At 38.5% G+C, this 18,049-nt stretch overlaps 1 protein-coding gene across 5 annotated transcripts in view; it reads right to left on the bottom strand.

The window, feature by feature from the left end:
- Positions 1-18,049, bottom strand: part of Sh3gl2 (SH3 domain containing GRB2 like 2, endophilin A1) — a 200,095-nt gene that overhangs the window by 16,698 nt on the left and 165,348 nt on the right. Inside the window, exon 4 of one of the 5 annotated variants that reach the window (XM_078047682.1) lies at positions 5,503-5,549. The exons of the other annotated variants lie outside the window; for them this stretch is intronic. The gene's annotated coding sequence lies outside the window, so the exon portion shown is untranslated. The remainder of the gene's footprint in view (positions 1-5,502; positions 5,550-18,049) is intronic. 5 annotated transcript variants of the gene reach the window in all.

The following is an 18,049-nucleotide window of genomic DNA, read 5'->3' as shown; positions in this document are numbered from 1 at the left end:
AGGAGAGAGGATTTGATGTCTACAGTGAATTCTGGAAGGAAATTTTTGGATTGGACTGAAACAGCAGGAAGTGAAAATGGGATAACCAAAAAGGGCTCTACTTAGATAAACAGGACAGTTTCTATTTTGAAACTATGCTCAAAATCTATGCTATCTTTTAAGGAAGACAAATGAGGGCACCTAAGCCTCAATCTTCATTAACACCCAACTCTGAAGCATAATCTGCAGCACCCTGACCATCTTTCTAATTCTGGGAACAGCCAAAGGGAAGTCAAGGCTCTGCTGGGAGTTAGACAGCAGCTCCACATGCCTTGCCTAAGCTATTTTCCTCTGACCTAAAAGCAGTGTCCACGTGAGTCAGTGGACTAAAGCTACCTGTCCAATGCAGCAACTAGCCGGAAATGCTGAACATCCAGTATCTCTGCTAACTCTTAGTTTTTAAGATTTTTATTTCTTCATCTAAATTAATGAATAGGGAAATAAATCACTATTAGGTCTTGTCTTTCATGGAAAGAAGCAGAGTGTGTTAAATTAAGCATTAGTTTTGAACACATGCAGACATAGGTAGAAATTCAGCCTATAAATCCTGTTGTTAGCTATGTATCCCTGAAAATTATCTCATTCATAAAGCTGTCACCAGTACTCAAGAATAAACAGAGAACCAGGCTCTCCTCAGGCAGCATGTGTTGCAATGTTCCATGGATATCTTAGTCGTGCAGGGAACCACATTTCTGAGAGTTCCTATTTCCATGGACCAAAGGGAGGTTGTGCAAGGGCTGGGAGGCAAAAGTAAAGTGGCAACTATGACACTTTGAAGGCTGTCATTGGAAGAAAGAGCCAGAGACAGATGCAGAGGAGAGAATGGATTACAGTTTGTCCATGATGTTTCCCATTGTGAGCCAAGTAATTTCATTTAAAAATATTAATCTTCTCATAAAATTCTTCTGTACACATCAATTTTTCTAATCATTAAAGAATGCCTCCCTCCCTATTCAAAAGCACCCTGACCTTCCTCTGTGCTCTGAAATGGAGCTAGTGGCTGCTGGTCAAGTCTTATAACTCCAACTCTGTCTGATGGGCTGGCTGGAGTATGGGTCAGGCTTTGGGCAACTGGCCTGCCTGTCTTCCCTTACATGCATTAAACAGTATGAGTCCCAAGATGGCCAGGCCTCTCCATTTCTCCATTGGTACAGAAGGGTAGAGTCCTATATCTCAGGTGGTCTAAGAGCCACGACTTGGCACTTAACCACACTACTCTTCCCTGAGCAACCTGGATTTTTGAAACACTTCATCTTTAAATCATACCATGAAGTTCTGCTTTATGTGAGAATGACAAAAATTGATCTCACAATCTCCTTGAATTAGGGAACAGACTCTCGTTTCCCCTAACCAGAGAGGGTTCCTAAGCTAAATGAAGGGCTCTAGCTAAAATAATTTTTTAAAAGATCCAATAAAAAATAATAAGTTGGGGCTGGGGATGTGCCTCAAGTGGTAGCATGCTCGCCTGGCATGCTCGGGGCGCTGGGTTTGATCCTCAGCACCACATAAAAATTAAAAAAAAAAAAAGATGTTGTGTCCACGGGGCGGGGGGTGGGGGAGTATGTTACACTGGAAACTAAATTACTACCCTTTATACAAAAAAGAAAATTCTAAAACTTCAGTGCCTGGTTGAATTGTTATTTACCAAAAATATGTTTTTAAAGGATTTTTCATGGAATATAATAAAATTAGTATTTAATAACACCTGCTATGTGAAGAAGATTGCTCTGGAGACTGCTGCAAGAAGGGCCCCGCCTCTGACCCCAAGGAGCCGTCATCCATTGGAGACCCAGAAAACTCATTCCCCAGCACCAGGTAAAAGGTAGGGCCATGCTTTAGGGGAGGTTATAAATTCACACAGAGAAGACATAACCAGCTCCCCTAGAAGAGTAAGGGTGGGGAAAGCTAATAAAGCAGGTGACACTGATCTGATCTGTGTTTTCTGAAAGAGTCCACTATACAGGCAGAGTTGGGAAAGGCCATTCTCAGCATCTGGAGAAAAGAAACAAGGCACCAGAAAAAGACATCAAGTGTTCAGAGGGTGCAGAGCCACCAAAACTCTCAAGAACAGCAGGTAGGAAGACAAACTGGTAGAATATTTTGGACAATCACTTAGCAGCATGATTTGACCTGAACTACAAGCTATAGTTCCACCTCTAGGTATACGTCCACCAGAGGTGTGTACACATAGTACAAAAAAGGGACTATTTAAAGTAGCCAGAGGATGAAAACACCTTTATTTTGCTGGTGACAAAATGGACAATAAACAGTCCGTTTTCCCATGAGGGAACATTCAGAGATGAGAAAGGAAATGATAACTACACACAATAGCAAGTACAAAGTCAAACAGAAAAAGGTAAATCACAGGAGCACCTGATGTGCTTAGGGTTCTATTTAAGTGAACTTATAAGACAGACAAAAGTGTCTGGTGTTGGAAGCCGGGAAGCTGGCATCAGGAAGAGCTTCTGGGATCCTGAGTATTCAGCCTGAGCTGGTTGCCTTTGTACAGATCATCAGTTTATACTATGCAACTGAGTAACATACTTTTGATCTGTGTACTGCTCTGCTAACACTGGTCCAAGCCATGTCATCTTCAGCCTTGATCATTAACATATGTCCCCTGCTTCTATTCTTGCCCCCTAGAACCTATCCTCCATATGAGAGTCAGGGTGCTCCCATTCAGTGTAAATCATGTCACTCTTCCACAAACCCTTTAATGTATTCTCATGTCATTCAGGTGTCACTCTTCCCCAAACCTTTTAATGTGTTCTCAGGTCATTCAGGGTAGAAGGCCCAGTCCCAACAATGATTCTGAAGTCCTATGGGCTCTGACCCCATGGACATCCCCTCCTGCTATAGCTCTTTACTACTTCCTGAACACACCAAGAATACCATCTTCCTAGACTGTTACTTTCTATTTTCCTTACTCTTCACTTTTCTTCATTGCACTGAGAACCACCTAACACTAAATTTTTATTCTGTATCAACCTCACTCCACTGGGGAAGGGGCTTTGTTTCATTTGCTAATGTATGCCCATGGCTTAGAACACTGCCTTAAGGTAAATTTGGCAAATAATTGAAAATCTGAAGACTTTATTTATCCCCAAGTGGAAAAAGTCAAAGCTTCCTTAATGTGAAGACCAGAAATGATGTCTGTCCTGGCTGAGCTTGGCACTTAACAGAAATACTCATTAAAACAAGTTACAACCATCACAACAAAGTCAGTGTGGTATGGAATTAGGTGAACAATGAGGATACTGAGATGAACAGATGTGGTACTCCAAGATTTTCATTGACAAGAGGAAAGTTTACACAGCAGAATAAACATGGCTTTAGGTGTAAACATCTGATGTTGCCTGTGGTGTAACACTGAGGAGAGGGACAAGAGAGCTCAATCTGGGACAATAGAATGAAGCTGGTAAGTGACTAATGTAAAAAAGGTAAGAAGGCTGCTAAGGGTTGGATTGTGTTCCCTCAAAATTCATGTATTTGGAAACAGGAGTTTTAGAAGTTAACTAAGATTAAATGAAGCCATAAGGTTGAGATCCTCATCTAATAGCTATTATAATTCAGTTATGTGTACTCTATTCTGGGTATTTTAAAGAACGGAGTTTGTTCAGTAAACACAAAGGAGAAAGACGAACTCTAGAAACAGGATCAAAACACATGAGTTCTTAAACAGCAACATGCACCAACTTTAATTTCTGTGTTTCAAATAAAAAGAATATAGAAAATTACGTATAAAGTAGATTTTAGGATTTATTCCTTGTAAAACGTATGAGAAAACTATGAAGAGATTCCTTATAAGAAGACTTGTAAGAAGGCTACATGGGAGCTTGGTGAGAAGGTGAATGTGCTGCAGGCCAGGAGGAAAGCCCCCATCAAAAAACAAATGGCCAGCACTTTCAACTTGGACTGCTCAGCCTCAAGACTATGAGAAAACATTTTTTTCTATTGTTTAAGCCAGCCATCTATGACAACACAAGGGAACAAAGGTTACAGTCTGAGGTTCTGGGACATGAATTTAGGAGGAATACTATTCAAGCTACTATACTGTCTTTTATATGATTATTTTAGCAAACTTGATATAAAAGTAATTTTTATGAACTTGCTGAATTGCTACATTTATGATAAAACCATTTATTATAATTTTCACTTCACATGGATTTCTAAAGTTCTATCTCTTAAAGATTCCATCTGGGGTTGCTATTCTTGGATTCAGCCACTAAAAAAATTAACTTTGAAAGAAGCCTTATAAAAATAAAAAAATATATTGATTTCTAAGTGATTTATTTATTTCTTGGATAATAAATTTTTTATGGAAGCTTTATTTCCATAAGAACACAAGAATGTGATCAATGAATGAATGTGTGATCTAAGGTTTTCACAGATACAAAAGAGACAGGTCCCTAACATCCTCCCTGCTCTGAAGGTCTCCTTGCCTCAATCTCAAGGTATTCTCTGGGCATCTGCTGCCTACTTCCCTGTGGGGACTACTTTTCTGTGGCTATGATATTTCTGGATTCATCCAGCAGTGCTTTAGAGAGACAAATGACAGTGTGTTTTTCCATGTCTACCTTTAGTGATACCTTGTTGGCAATTTAAAAATGGCCATAGGAGACTTTGCAACACAGATACTGGCAACTGCCACAAACTAAAGTTTTTCTTCTAGAGAGATTGTTAAACTATTAGCACCATTAAAGCACTGAGCAGTGATTAACCTTCCAGCTAGAGGAGAATTTTAATGTTCTCCAATTCTCATCTGTGCTGGCTATACTATTTGCTTAAAAAATGAAATAGTTCAAACACATGAAAGAAGTATCAAAAATAACATAACACTCATATACATACACTATTGAGATGTTCCTTGTTGAATACCATGTTCCTGATTATCTCTGAACAGGTACTTCTTGCTAGTGGTTCTATCTATTGTGTCTCTAAAATAGGGTACAGCACACTCATAAATAAGTCAGTGTTGAAGTTTTATATAATTTGTTGGAAACACATTGATATTTGCTTTTTTAAAAAAAGCCTCAGAGGACCAAGCACAAATTATGTTTTCTAAGGGGGTTTGGTCCCAAGGGCAATAATGTCAGAGTTGAATTGCTCCTATTCCTAAGGAAAAAATAGGGGGTTCTAATGACACCTTTTTGATTTTAAGTTTCATTTACAAATAATTCAAAATCAAAGTTTATAATGGATGGAAGTTCTGTAGCTCTGGAAACCAGCAGTCTCCATGGAATAAGAAGACTGAATAGAGAAGTCCAGCACAAATCCAAGGCCAGGGTGGAGTGTGGAGTGTGGAGGGGACGGGGTTGTGCAAATGAGTGCTAATGCTTGAAGGAGCAGGGAAGAGGGTGAGTCTGCCCTTCTGCACCCCATCTTCCTTCCCACCACAAATGATTACGACAGAAGTGTTTGGAGAGAGACCATTTATAAATTTAAGAAAAAAATACAACCTACTTTATACTGCTGTTATGCTCTCAAGTACGGTTTTCTTCCCTCTTCAACTGTGAAATTTCAAAGAAGAAAATATATTGAAAGGATATCTGTGCATCACAACAGGGAGAAGAAAATCCACCCCCACCTTTGGCTCATGTTGATGAACACAGCAGACACATTCAGGCAGAGCAGGTGGCCACAGTACTGAGTCACATCTTCGTGGTCTGTGAGGAAACCTGATGGATTTAGCACTTACCACAGAAGCACCAGAGACCTGGAACAAGTTTTGTGGAGCCTTTTATTGCTTAAAGGGACTTAATTCTTTTGTCACCTTTATTTACATTACAGAAATGAAGCCAAGCTTCATTGCTCCAAGAGCAGAGTTCCTTAGCAGGAAAAATGCTGAATGATTTTATTCTAATATTCATAAATGCTACCATCTGGTCTAAAAACTTGGAAAAATCCCCCAAAATATCTTGGAGAAACTGAAGATCACGACCACATTTCATTTACAGCTATCACTTCAGAAGTATCTACTCTCTGTAGTTCCCACATCATCTCTTTAATCCTAGCAATGACACAACAAGTTTTGTTTCTCCCTTTTACAGGAAAGGAAAATGAAGCACATAAAAATAATGTCATTGCCCAAGGAAATGCAGCAACAAAGCCTCAGAGCCAGACCTTGAATCATAGTTAGGTCTTCCCAGAATGCTGCACTGGCTCTCACTGCTTTATTAGACCTTCTCTAAACTAGGTCAAATTAGGAAGGAGCAGTAGCAGAATGCAAAGCTTTAACTCTACTTACATGCATTAAATGTTTTAAAATACAGAGGTGAGGAAGTATGATCATTCAGGAAGTGGGCATGCATTAAGAGGTTGGAGGTCTTTCTGAAACCTTTATGACCTCTGGTGACCTGCCTAACCTCAGACCTTTGGTGACCTGCCTAACCTCAGACCTCTGTTTCTTCACTCAACACAAGACTAGCTTACCCCACACATTACAGTGCCTTTCAGATCCCCAAATTTCTGATTCTTTCCATGAAAATCTTCCAGGACAAGTGGACTACATTATTTGCAAATGAATAGATGTATCTATCTCGATGCACAGAATTTAAATGTAAAATTTCAAAACCCCAAAACCACAATCCTTTATAAAACCATTACCTAGAGTGAAACAGTTATCACTTTAAAACTCCAATGAACTATTTTTTAAAATCTGTCTTTAATTTTTTTCCCCACATCAATGTATACCACAGCCAGACCATTTTCTAATGATATAGTTTCTTTGTACAGGTCTGAGCAAAAGAAAGAATTTTTTTAAAGCCCCAGTGGATATGTCAAAGAAAACAATAAGGTAGCTTATTCTTCCTTCTAGAAACTGTCAGATTTCATTAGAGATAATTAATTCCTAAAGACAAATAGCATTGTGAACAAGCATTGTTAAAATGTAGAGGACCAAAAGTGACATATAAATTTTGAAATAGAGCCTCCTTTTGAAGATTAAAATAAAATTAGAACTGCTTTCTCCAGTGACACAATCTATAATCATTTTCTGCTAAATAATGTAAGTATACATTATATCAAGGAAATAATATAGGACTAGGTTCAAATGTTATGATGATCTCTAGTCAGAATGGCAGCTATTATGAAGACAAACAACAATAAGTGTTGGTGAGGATGTGGGAAAAAAGGTACACTCATTCAGTGCTGGTAGGATTACAAATTGGTGAAGCCATTATGGAAAGCAGTATGGAGATTTCTTGGAAAATTGGGAATGGAACCACCATTTGACCGAGCTATCCCTCTCCTCAGTCTATATACAAAGGACTTAAAAACAGCATACTACAGGGACACAACACAATTTACAATAGCTAAACTGTGTAACCAACCTAGATGCCCTTCAATAGATGAATGGATTAAAAAATTGTGGCATATATACACAATGTAATATTACTCATCAATAAAAGAGAATAAAATCATGGCATTTGCAGGTAAATGGATAGAGTTAGAGAAGATAATGCTAACTGAAGTTAGACAATCCCCCAAAAAACAAATGCCGAATGTTTTCTTTGATATAAGGAGGCTGATTCATAGTGGGATAGGGAGAGGGAGCATGGGAGGAATAGAGGAACTCTAGATAAGGCAGAAGGGTGAGAGGGGAAGGGAGGGGGCAAGGGGTTATTAATGATGGTGGAATGTGAGGATCATTATTATCCAAAGAACAGGAATGAAGACATGAATTGGTGTGAATATACTGTGTATACAACCGGAGATATGAAAAATTGTGCTGTATATGTGTAATAAGAATTGTAATGCATTCCACTGTCATATATATATAAAAAGTAAAAAAGAAATTTAAAAAAAGAGCAACAAAGGAGAAAAAAATGTTGTGATTGTGAATGAGATGACGTATTTAAGCAAGGCAGGTACTACACAAATTAAATCCAAATGGATCAAAAACCCAAATGCAACACCTAAAATTATAAAACCTTTAGAGAAAAAAACATAGCAAAAGCTTTATAACATTAGACTTGACAATGATTTATTGGATATGATACCAAAGGCACAAGTCAAGAAAGAAAAAAACTGGATTTCATGAAAATTTTTTAAATTTTGTGCATCAGAACCCATTACAAACACTAAAACAATAACCCAAGGAAATAGAGATAACATTTGGAAATATTATCTGATAGGGATTAATATTAAGAATATACAGATGTTTCCTAAAATTCAATAAAAACCCAACAACCCAATTTAAAAATGGGTCAAGGACTTGAACAGCCATTTTTCCAAAGAAAACTTTAAAATGGCCAATAAGCATATGAAAAACTGCTCAACATCATCAAACCTCAGTGACATACCATCTTACACTCCATTTGAATGATTACTGCCAAAAATAGAGAAAAAGTGTCCATAAGGATACAGAGTAACTACAGTCCTTACACACTGTTAAGACAGGAGATGGTAGGACCACCATGCCAAACAGTGCCATGCTCCTCAAAACATTAAAATAAAGTTGCCATGATCCAGCAATTCTGTTTCTTGGTATATATCTAAAAGAATGGAAAGCAAGGTCTCAAGAGATACTTGTGCATGTGTTCACAGCCGCATTGTTCACAACAGCTAAGACGGGGAAGGAATCCAAGTGTTCATCTAAAAGATGAGCAGATATACAAAACGCAGCATGTACAAATATCTGATGGAATATTATTCAGCCTTTGAAAGGAAGAGAAAAGGAAGGGATATCTGACATATGCTATGATATGAATAAACCATAAGGATATTGTGCCAAGTGAAATGAGCTGGTCACAAAAGGACAAGTACTGTATGATTTCACTTGAATATTTAGAGTAGTCAAAATTGGTGACAGAAAATGGAATGGCAGGTGCTAGGGTCTGGGACAAAGGAGGAAACAGGGAGATATTATTTAATGACAATAGTATTTCACTTTTACACATGAAAAGAGCTTGGATAAGGATATGGTTGGTGATATGATTGTATGGCATTATGAATGCATTTCTTATCACTGAATTGTTCACTTAAAATGGTTAAGACAATAAATTTTATGTATTTTACTACAATAAAAAATTTAAAAATTAATTCTCAATTATTATAAATTTGTAAAGTATAATAGAGAACATAATATTAGAGTGAGAGTATAAATCCCAAAATCATGCTACATTAAATTGTGGGCTTAGTATTTGCAGTAAAATGTATGTAGCAAGGAGCTCGGCATCTTTTCATGCTGGCAATGTGATGATTGTGTATAACAGCCTAATTTTCCTGAATGAAACCTCAGAACATCTGTAAGTCTGATATGTGGCCTTCTGATGCTCCAGGCACTGTGAGCAATGTAATTCTCTATCTTGCACACTAACAATTACTAAAGAACCCACAAAATTTAGGTGGTAATTCAGTTGTGTTTGAAATTAAGTATTTTAAGGGATTGAGGAAAGGGAAGAGGAAGATCTGCTGTTGTCTTTCACAAACAGGTAACTCCAGCACTGGATCATTATGCTTGCAACCCAAATAATGGCATTTACGTAAGGGCTCTCTTTGAGGTGATAGAGTTCTTTTATGCCCCTGAGGGGGAAGCAGCAGGGAGATATTTTTAAGACACTGTGCTGTGGTAGTCAGCAGCTGTAAAAACTCATGACATTGGACAGCAAATATCTCCCATCTCAGGACAGGGTATTACAAGGTGCCAGTGCAGATCTCACAGCAAGCCCTGGGAGAGCAGACAACGGCACCCCAGGAGCACAAAAAAGTTTGTGTAATTTGAAAAATACACAAGCATCAGTATACTAACATGATGAGCCTTTGATTCTTCAAGTTTTTAGAGTAAGGACTTATGACATTGTCATGGGAAAGGCTGCACAGAGGACTTTTCCCTAGACGTCTTGCCTGAGAAATGGCTAAGGACACATCTGAGACGCTCTCAGGTAGAGCTGAAGGTCTCTGGGAAGGGTAGGAGAGTAACATTTCTTGAGTTCCTACAAAGTGACAGGCACTATGAGAAGTGTTGTTTACTATCATAGTTCAAAACAAGAAGATAACTTTAGTTTCAACATGGAATGGATTACCCAGCCACTCCTTAACATGTTCAGGAGACTTCCTCCTGAGCTGAAGAGACAATGATAAGCACTCCCAATCTATCTCCTACTTCACTGCACTGTATCCAGTGAGCCAAAATTAACAGGAGCAGATATGCCTCACATGGAAAACAACTCTGTTTCCCATGCTCTGCTTGGAAAACAAATGCACTATAGCCACACTGTATTGGTTTAGCTTCAAACAACAGTTTATCTCAGTTTCTATAAATTGGAAGTCTTCTGCTTAAGCTCTCACAGTAGGACAAATAAGGTGTCAGCCAGGCTGTCATCTGAAAGCCTGAGTGGGTTAGAAGCTGCGTCTGGGCTCCTTCAACTTGTTGCCTGAATATGCTTCCTTGTGTCTGTGTGACAGGTCCCTAGCTTCTTATTTGCTGCCAGGTAGTGGCCATCTTGTGGTTCAAGGGACCACCTCAGTTGGTTCTCTCTCCTTAGGCAGTCATAATATGGTGGTTGCTTCTTCTAGGTCAGTAAAGGAGAATCTCTCTCGCTCTAGTGGGCTAAAACAGACTCACAATGGAAGATAATCATGGAAGAAACAGCCCATCTACTCTGCCATATAATGTTAGCTAATCAAGGGAGTGATGAATGGTTGGTCCCTTGACTTCTGCCATACTTAGGGTTAAAAGCAAATCACAGGCTCCATCCACTCAAAGGATATGGGTTACATGGGTGTGAGGTATTAGGGGTCAACCTAAGAGTGTATCTGCCATGTACCAAGACTGAAGTTATCTTCATATTTTGCAACATAAAAGACAGTGAAGGGCTGGAGATGTGGCTCAAGCGGTAATGCGCTTGCCTGGCATGCACGGGGCGCTGGGTTTGATCCTCAGCATCACATAAAAATAAAAATAAAGATGTTGTGTCCACTGAAAAATAAATATTAAAATTTTTTCTCTTCTCCTCTCTCACTCTCTCTTAAAAAAAAAGACAGTGAAAAAAATGAAATTTAAAGACAACTATATCTAAGAATTCTGGTTTTTCTATTGAATGATTTTGGGAAAATTAATCTATTTTGCAGCTTTAGTTTTTTCATTTCAAACAAGAACAACTATTATCTAGGTCTACAAAAACAAATGTTTTGTCACTAGCTTCGATCCAATAATCTCACCCATGATAGTGTGCACATATGCATTTTCCCAAAGCAATTACTTGTGAAACATATCAATTGTGACATGAAGGAGATATTATAAAGACAAACTAAAAGCTGATTCTGGCCTGCAGAAGCCTGCAGACCAAGATTTTACCAGAAAGGTTTGCGGCTCCTACAGGGTAGAGTTTAAATAGACTTAATGTGATCTGAATCAGCTATTCATCAAATTATCTAATTGCTAAGCACTAAGGACTGTGCTAGAAACAGTATATAAAATAAGCAAAACAGACATAGTCCTTTGTTGAGTTATGACATAAAGAGAGGTTCATTCACAAAATATTTATGGAGGGCATTGTGTATATATGAGGGATATATCTTTTTAACAAACAAGACAGACAAGTTCCTACCTTTGTGGAGATTATATTCTGGATGGGAAATGGGGGTGATGGACAGACAATAAACAAAAAGATAAGCTGGAGTATAAATTCAATTGTGATAGAAAATAACAAAAGGGATAAATAATGAAAGAAGTAGAAACAGGTTATTTTAAATAGGATGGCCAGGAAAGGACCACACCAGGAGAAGGCATCTGACTGCAGGTTGAGTGATGAGAAGCAGAAGCTATCTTGAGAGCTAACCCTAGCCCTAACCCTGTGCAAGAGTATACCTGAGACAGGTACAAGATTGGGTGTCAATTCTCAGTCTATTCTTCCTTCGGTAGAAAACACTTGAGAGTTGTAAGCAAGAGTGACAAGATATGATTTACATCTTGAATGTATGGAAATGGCTAGGAGAGTAAAGGAATATGGTAGTATATTGAACAAATAAAATGACATACAAAGTAAACATTCCAAGTACAGTTATGAAAAAAAATCAGGATCCTTTCAGTGTATCAACAACAATCCTACACTCAGGATTCTACACCACTTGCAGTATTTTAACAATGAAATACACAGTAAATGTACTAAAGATAAGTGCTACAAAGAAAAATAAAAAAGGGCTTAGGGAGTGAAAGGATTGATATTTTAAAAGAGTTGTACAAGAAAGCCATGCAAGGTAACATTTGAGCAGAGACATGAGTCTAGAGTCTGAGAAGACATGGAGAGGGAGGACTCAGGCCAAAGGACTGACGAGGCCCACATAAGTGAGAATGTGCCTGCATTTGAGAAACCTGGCAAGGCTGGCAAAGAGGGAGCATGATGAAGATTGTTTGAAATGCAGAAAACAAGGTGGGACCACCAAGGCCCTGTCACCAACAGTAAGTGCTTTCAGTTTTACTCTATGTGAAATCACTTGAGAGATGTGTGGAAGGGGCTTATGTGATAGAAATGTGTGGTGAGGAGGCAAAGCTGCAGGGGCTGTGCAGAACGAGGGCGCAGCAGATGCCTCTCAGTGGAGAGGATAATTTGAACTGAGGAAGGATGAGTAAGATGACAGAGGTCAAAAAGGAGCATGTGGGGCACTCCAGGAAGCGGGAACTGCTACCACAAATTCCTGGTCCAGGAAAGAGCTTGAGGCAATGAAGAAACCAGGGTGAACAGGAGGGAGAAGGAGCTTGGAGAGGCAGAAGGTGCAGGGCTCCTCAGCTGTGGCGCAGCGCTGGGCACATGCTGAGCATTCCTGAGGCCTGGGCTCAATCCCAGCACCAGTGTAATAATGATGACAATAGCAACCCTATTTTAAATAATGTCTGGCTTTAGTATTCTTTAGAGACATAGGGAATGAGTATCATTAATCCACCATCAGTTCCAGCCGACTTAAAATTATGAATTACTTAAAGTCTCAAGTATATTAGGAACCTACTAACTTTCCATATTTTTCCCAAAGATGTAGTAAAAATAGGAAACCATGCCAGCCTTTTCAATACATACAGTATATGGATTATACTGCCTATTGCTTTACTTACATTTTCCTCTTTAATATGTTATCCTTGTGAGACCCTATTCCTTTGAAGTTTAACATTTTCCTCACAATTGCTTTTGTAACCAGTCCTTTATTCATTTGGAAATTTTTCAGTGTCAGGATTTGGAAAGGTAAAAGGTACTGGCTACCAGACAGTACATTCCTCATTCTTCAAATGAGGGGTGAATGCTGCAGATTCATCAGACACCTATGTGGCAGACATACCGAGGGCAAACTACGTGTCAAGTACAATCCTAAGAGCTCTTAAAGATGCTGGATGAAAATGTCAGGCCTGTCCTCCAGGAAATAAAGAAAATACAGTGCTGTGGGAACAAAGATTCGGTAAACAAAGGCCAGGTGATCTGTGCATTACCTTTCAGTTCCGCCAACACCAAAATATCTTATAATCATTATATTTATTCATGTTTGGAAGAAGATGATTAAAAGGACAGCCTGTGGGAAAGAAGTGTAATTTTGATGTAATATCTTTCCAGGGACTAATGAGATGTTTTAGATCTAATGCAGCTAACTTTTTTCCCCCAAAGGCAACATTCCACAAATGAGATTTGAAATTATTATTTAAAAATACTGAATAGAAATCTAATGACCCAAATTTAATACCTGAATCTTGGATACACTGGAAAAAGACCTCTAAGGCATTTAAGGGACTAGAATTTATGTAGAGAAAATCTCTACTACCCATAATATTTTTATGTTCAAACTACATTTTTTCTCAGCAGCCTAGAAATCTGTATTGGTTTATGACATTAGGGTCAGAATAATTTCTCAGTGTTAAGTGAAAAAGTCTCTACCTTAACAAAGTATGCTACAGCAGGAAAGGATTCATACTCCAATCTGTGATTCTGTTTGAGGGAGAATCTCCACAACATTACCATGAAATGAATTTTCGGATGTTTAAAGTACAATAACTTAATGGTCTTCAGCTTGATCCTAAACACTTCATTTTTCTATTGAAAATAAAATATACTAATGCATAAACCAAGGTGGCAAACATTAAACATTTATTAACTACGTACACATTAAACATTTATGAAACTATGTAGTGTATATTTCAAATTTTAAACTGGTTGAATATAGAATTCTCTGACACTACGCTATCTGTTACAGAAACCACTATCCACACAGAGCTTTGGAGCACTTAAAATGTGGCTAGTCCAAACTGAGATGTGCAGGAAGTATAAAATACACACTGAATTTCAAAGACTTAGTATGACAGGAAATAAAAAGAATGTAAAATGCCTTTATAATTGTCTATATCAGTATTTTACATGTTTGGTTAAATAAAATGTCATTAATTTCACCTTTCATTTAACTCTCTTGATGTAGCTCTTAGAAAATTTGTAATTACATACGTGGTTTGCATTATATAAACTGACAATGCCTATTTAGTGCCTTTTTCTTCCCCACAAGGCATCAGAACACTTAAATAAAAAACTGATTTATATTTTGTGCAATGATATTTTCTCTTAGAGCAAGAATTTGTACTAGTACTTTTCATGTTCAAATTACTTCTTATCTACAAAGGGGGCTCTTGCACACTGGTGAAGATAAAGTTAACTGGTACAACCATTATGTGAACCAGTATAGAGGTTTCTCAAAGTCTCAAAAAATTAAAAACAGAAGTACCCTATCACCCAGCAATCCCATTACTAGCTATATACTCAAGGGAAATGAAATCAGTCCCTGTCAGAGAGACACTGGCACTCCCACGCTCACTGCAGCACTACTCACAAGAGCCAGGAGATGGGAACAACTAAATAAGTATCTATCAAGGGATGGATGAATAAAAAAAATGTGGTACAGATACACAATGGAACTACTCAGTCATAAAATGAATAAAGTCCTGACATTTGCAACAACATGAATGGAACTGGAGATCCACATGGTCTCACTCATATGTACAATCTGCAAAAGTTGACCTCACAGAAGTTGAGAATAGAATGGTGGTTACCAGAAGAAGGGTACAGTCAGGTGGAGTATGGATGGGGAGCGGTGGATCAATGGGTGCAAAGCTACAATGAGACAGGAGTAAGACGTTCTGGAGTGCTACTGCACAGTGGGATGGCTACACATAACAAGTAGTATTGTATAGTTCATAAAACTAGAGGATTTTGAATATTGTTGCCATAAAGAAATGGCCAATGTTTGAAGAGATAAGTATGAAACACTATGCAATGTATACATATATAGAAACATTACATGGTGCCCCCGAACATTGATAAATTTTATTTCTATGAATCAGTCAAAAATAAATTTTAAAAATATTTTCTAAAAATACCTTATCCAGTCAGCTTAGAAATTGGCACTGGTTATGCTACTCCTGTCTGAATGTCACAGACCCAGCTGGAAGACCTTACAGATCTGTTTCACACCCTTGAAAGCTCTGCTTCACAGGGAAGAACTGCTGGCCTATTGAGTGCCTGTGTCCCACTTTTCCTCGCCTCATCAATCAGCTGGAATTTCCACAAGGAATTAGCTGTGAAGCCCCCCGTGTTCCACCCTCCTCAGAGTGTGTGTGTCAACTACACTGTTACACTGTCAAGTACCAGAGAGATGGACCTGATATGGGTCTTATTTTACCCCAGAAACATCTAGAATTGGCCCATTAGAAGAATATGCATGTGATAAATGCCTGTTGTATGTGTGGTTCCAATGGTTTGGGTAGAGAAAAGCTTTTACCTCCTCTCCTTTGTAGAGCAGTTGTATTGTATTAGCTACTGACTGTTAACTGTGCTTCCTAATTCATTTATTCAAATAGCCATGAGCTTGCTGGCTGCCTGAACTGGACTGGGGGCTTGGGATATAGCAGTGAATCAGACAGGCGTGATATTGACCTCACAGAGAGGGAAAAAACAAACAAACATGTTACATAATTTCAATAAGGATGACATGTGCCACTGCTGAAAAGCAGCTGAACTTACAAGAGGAACAGAACAATGACACGGCAAAGGAAGGCTTCTGCATGCCTTGTATACCTGGACCTGAAAGAGCTGTTAGCTTAGCAAGGTGGAAGGGAAAGGGCTGATGAGGAGGAAGGCAGGACCCTTTAAGCCATGGTGAAAATTTGAAACTTAATCCTAAAAGCACGAAAAGCCATTGAGGGTTTTATGAAAGATAGTCATATGATCAGATTTGCCTTTTTAAAATGTCACTGTTGAGGTGGGCAAGTACAAATGTGGGACTTTCACAGAGCATATCCATGAATTCCTAAAAATTAATCAGCACCTCCTTGGTCATCATTTCAACAGAACTTAAGTTTTGAGAACATAAAAGTTGTGTAAGCTCCACAACCACAAGATCTGAAATCCAGAAAGCACCTTTGAGAGTACCTCTATTTCAGGGCAGTCTCAAAGTACCCTCAAAGCATTAATTTCTACTGCTTGTACTGGCTACCCATGTCAATTTGTCACTTGGCATCAGCTCCAGTCCTGAACCAAGCCCGGTCTTGCTTATTCAGAACCAGAACCCAGCTATCCAGACTTACTGACCCAGCTCTGGTCCCTAAGAGCAAGGCAGTTAAAATACTTAGAACAAGGCATGAATCTGGAATATTATTTATGTTCTACTGTACCCAAAGACTGAGTGCCTCCAAATGTTGGCCAGACTCCTGTGCCAGCTCCAAAAGGACACCTGGGTTCTGAATAACCAGTGTACCTTCCAGGAGTTCTATGCTGTGTCTGCTCCCAAGGCAAGAATTCAAGGAGAATCTAAACCCCAAACATGGATAAACTTTATTTCTATCTCATAAACCATTAAACACAGATTGTTCAAATTCTGAGGAATGACTATATGAAATTTCATTTGCTTCTGAATGTTTAGGAGTGACACTTATTTATTTGTATATGTGACTTTCCCATAAATAAATGCTTTTCTGAAACCAAACTGAGACTGCTTGGTGATGGTCTTAATTGTTCTTCTGGACAGTAGATAACCATTCAATTCTCAAAGAGACATAAAACCATATATTGGCAATTAATTAGCATGTTCATTTCTAAAAATACATATCTCCCTCAATTACATCCTCCTTTAACCATTTTTAATCAAAATAAAAAATAAGCCTCAATCTCACAATGTTTCCCTTCTGAATTTTCAGTATATCTACTCGGAAAGTAAAGAACCCTTTAAATATAAATGAAATGGAACTCATTCTTCTAAGGGGCAGGAGGGCGTTAACAGAAATCATGTGGACTTAAGAGGCCCAGCTTCCTCCCTTCTTGGATATGTGACTGCAACAGTTTCTTAATTTCTCTGGCCCTTGATATTTCTGTGCATAGAATGAAGCTGTCCATAGCATTTGCTTTATCAGGCTGCCATTTCATATTACTACAATCTGGATGGCTTAGACAACAGACTTTATTCTCTCACAGGTCAGGAAATCTGAAACTAAAGTATCAGCAAGGTTGGTTTCTTGCAGATGCTCTGTGGGAGAAATCCTTCCTTGCCTCTTCCCACCTGTGGTGGCTCCTGACATTCTGTGGCTTATGCCAAGGTGTCACAACTCCCACCTCTGCTCTCATTCCTCCCATAGTTGTCTTCTGAGTGTCTGTGTGTCCTCTCTCTCCTTCTCTTACAAGGGCACCAGTTCTTAGATTTAGGGTCCACTGTAAATTCAGAGGAAGTTCATATAAAGATTCTTAACTAATTATATTTTCAAAGATCCTATTTCCAAATTAGGTCACTTTCTGAAGTTCTGAGTAGACCTGAATGGGGTGGGGGTGTTTGCAGGAGAACATACTATTCAACTCCCTACACCTACCCATGACACAGTACACTCAGGAAAAAGACAGGTTCCCAAAGAGGATTTGTTAACACAGTGAATTTTTAGTCCATTCTTTACACTATAAATTGTTCAGTTATATTTCATTTTTATATTAAGAAAATGTTCACTTTAAAAGATGAGACAGTGACTGTAACTAGCACTGTGCTGAAAATGCATTATTGC

This window comes from Ictidomys tridecemlineatus, chromosome 4, assembly GCF_052094955.1.
Source record: "Ictidomys tridecemlineatus isolate mIctTri1 chromosome 4, mIctTri1.hap1, whole genome shotgun sequence".
Lineage (NCBI taxonomy): Eukaryota > Metazoa > Chordata > Mammalia > Rodentia > Sciuridae > Ictidomys > Ictidomys tridecemlineatus.
This window is presented reverse-complemented; position numbering and strand designations above follow the sequence as displayed.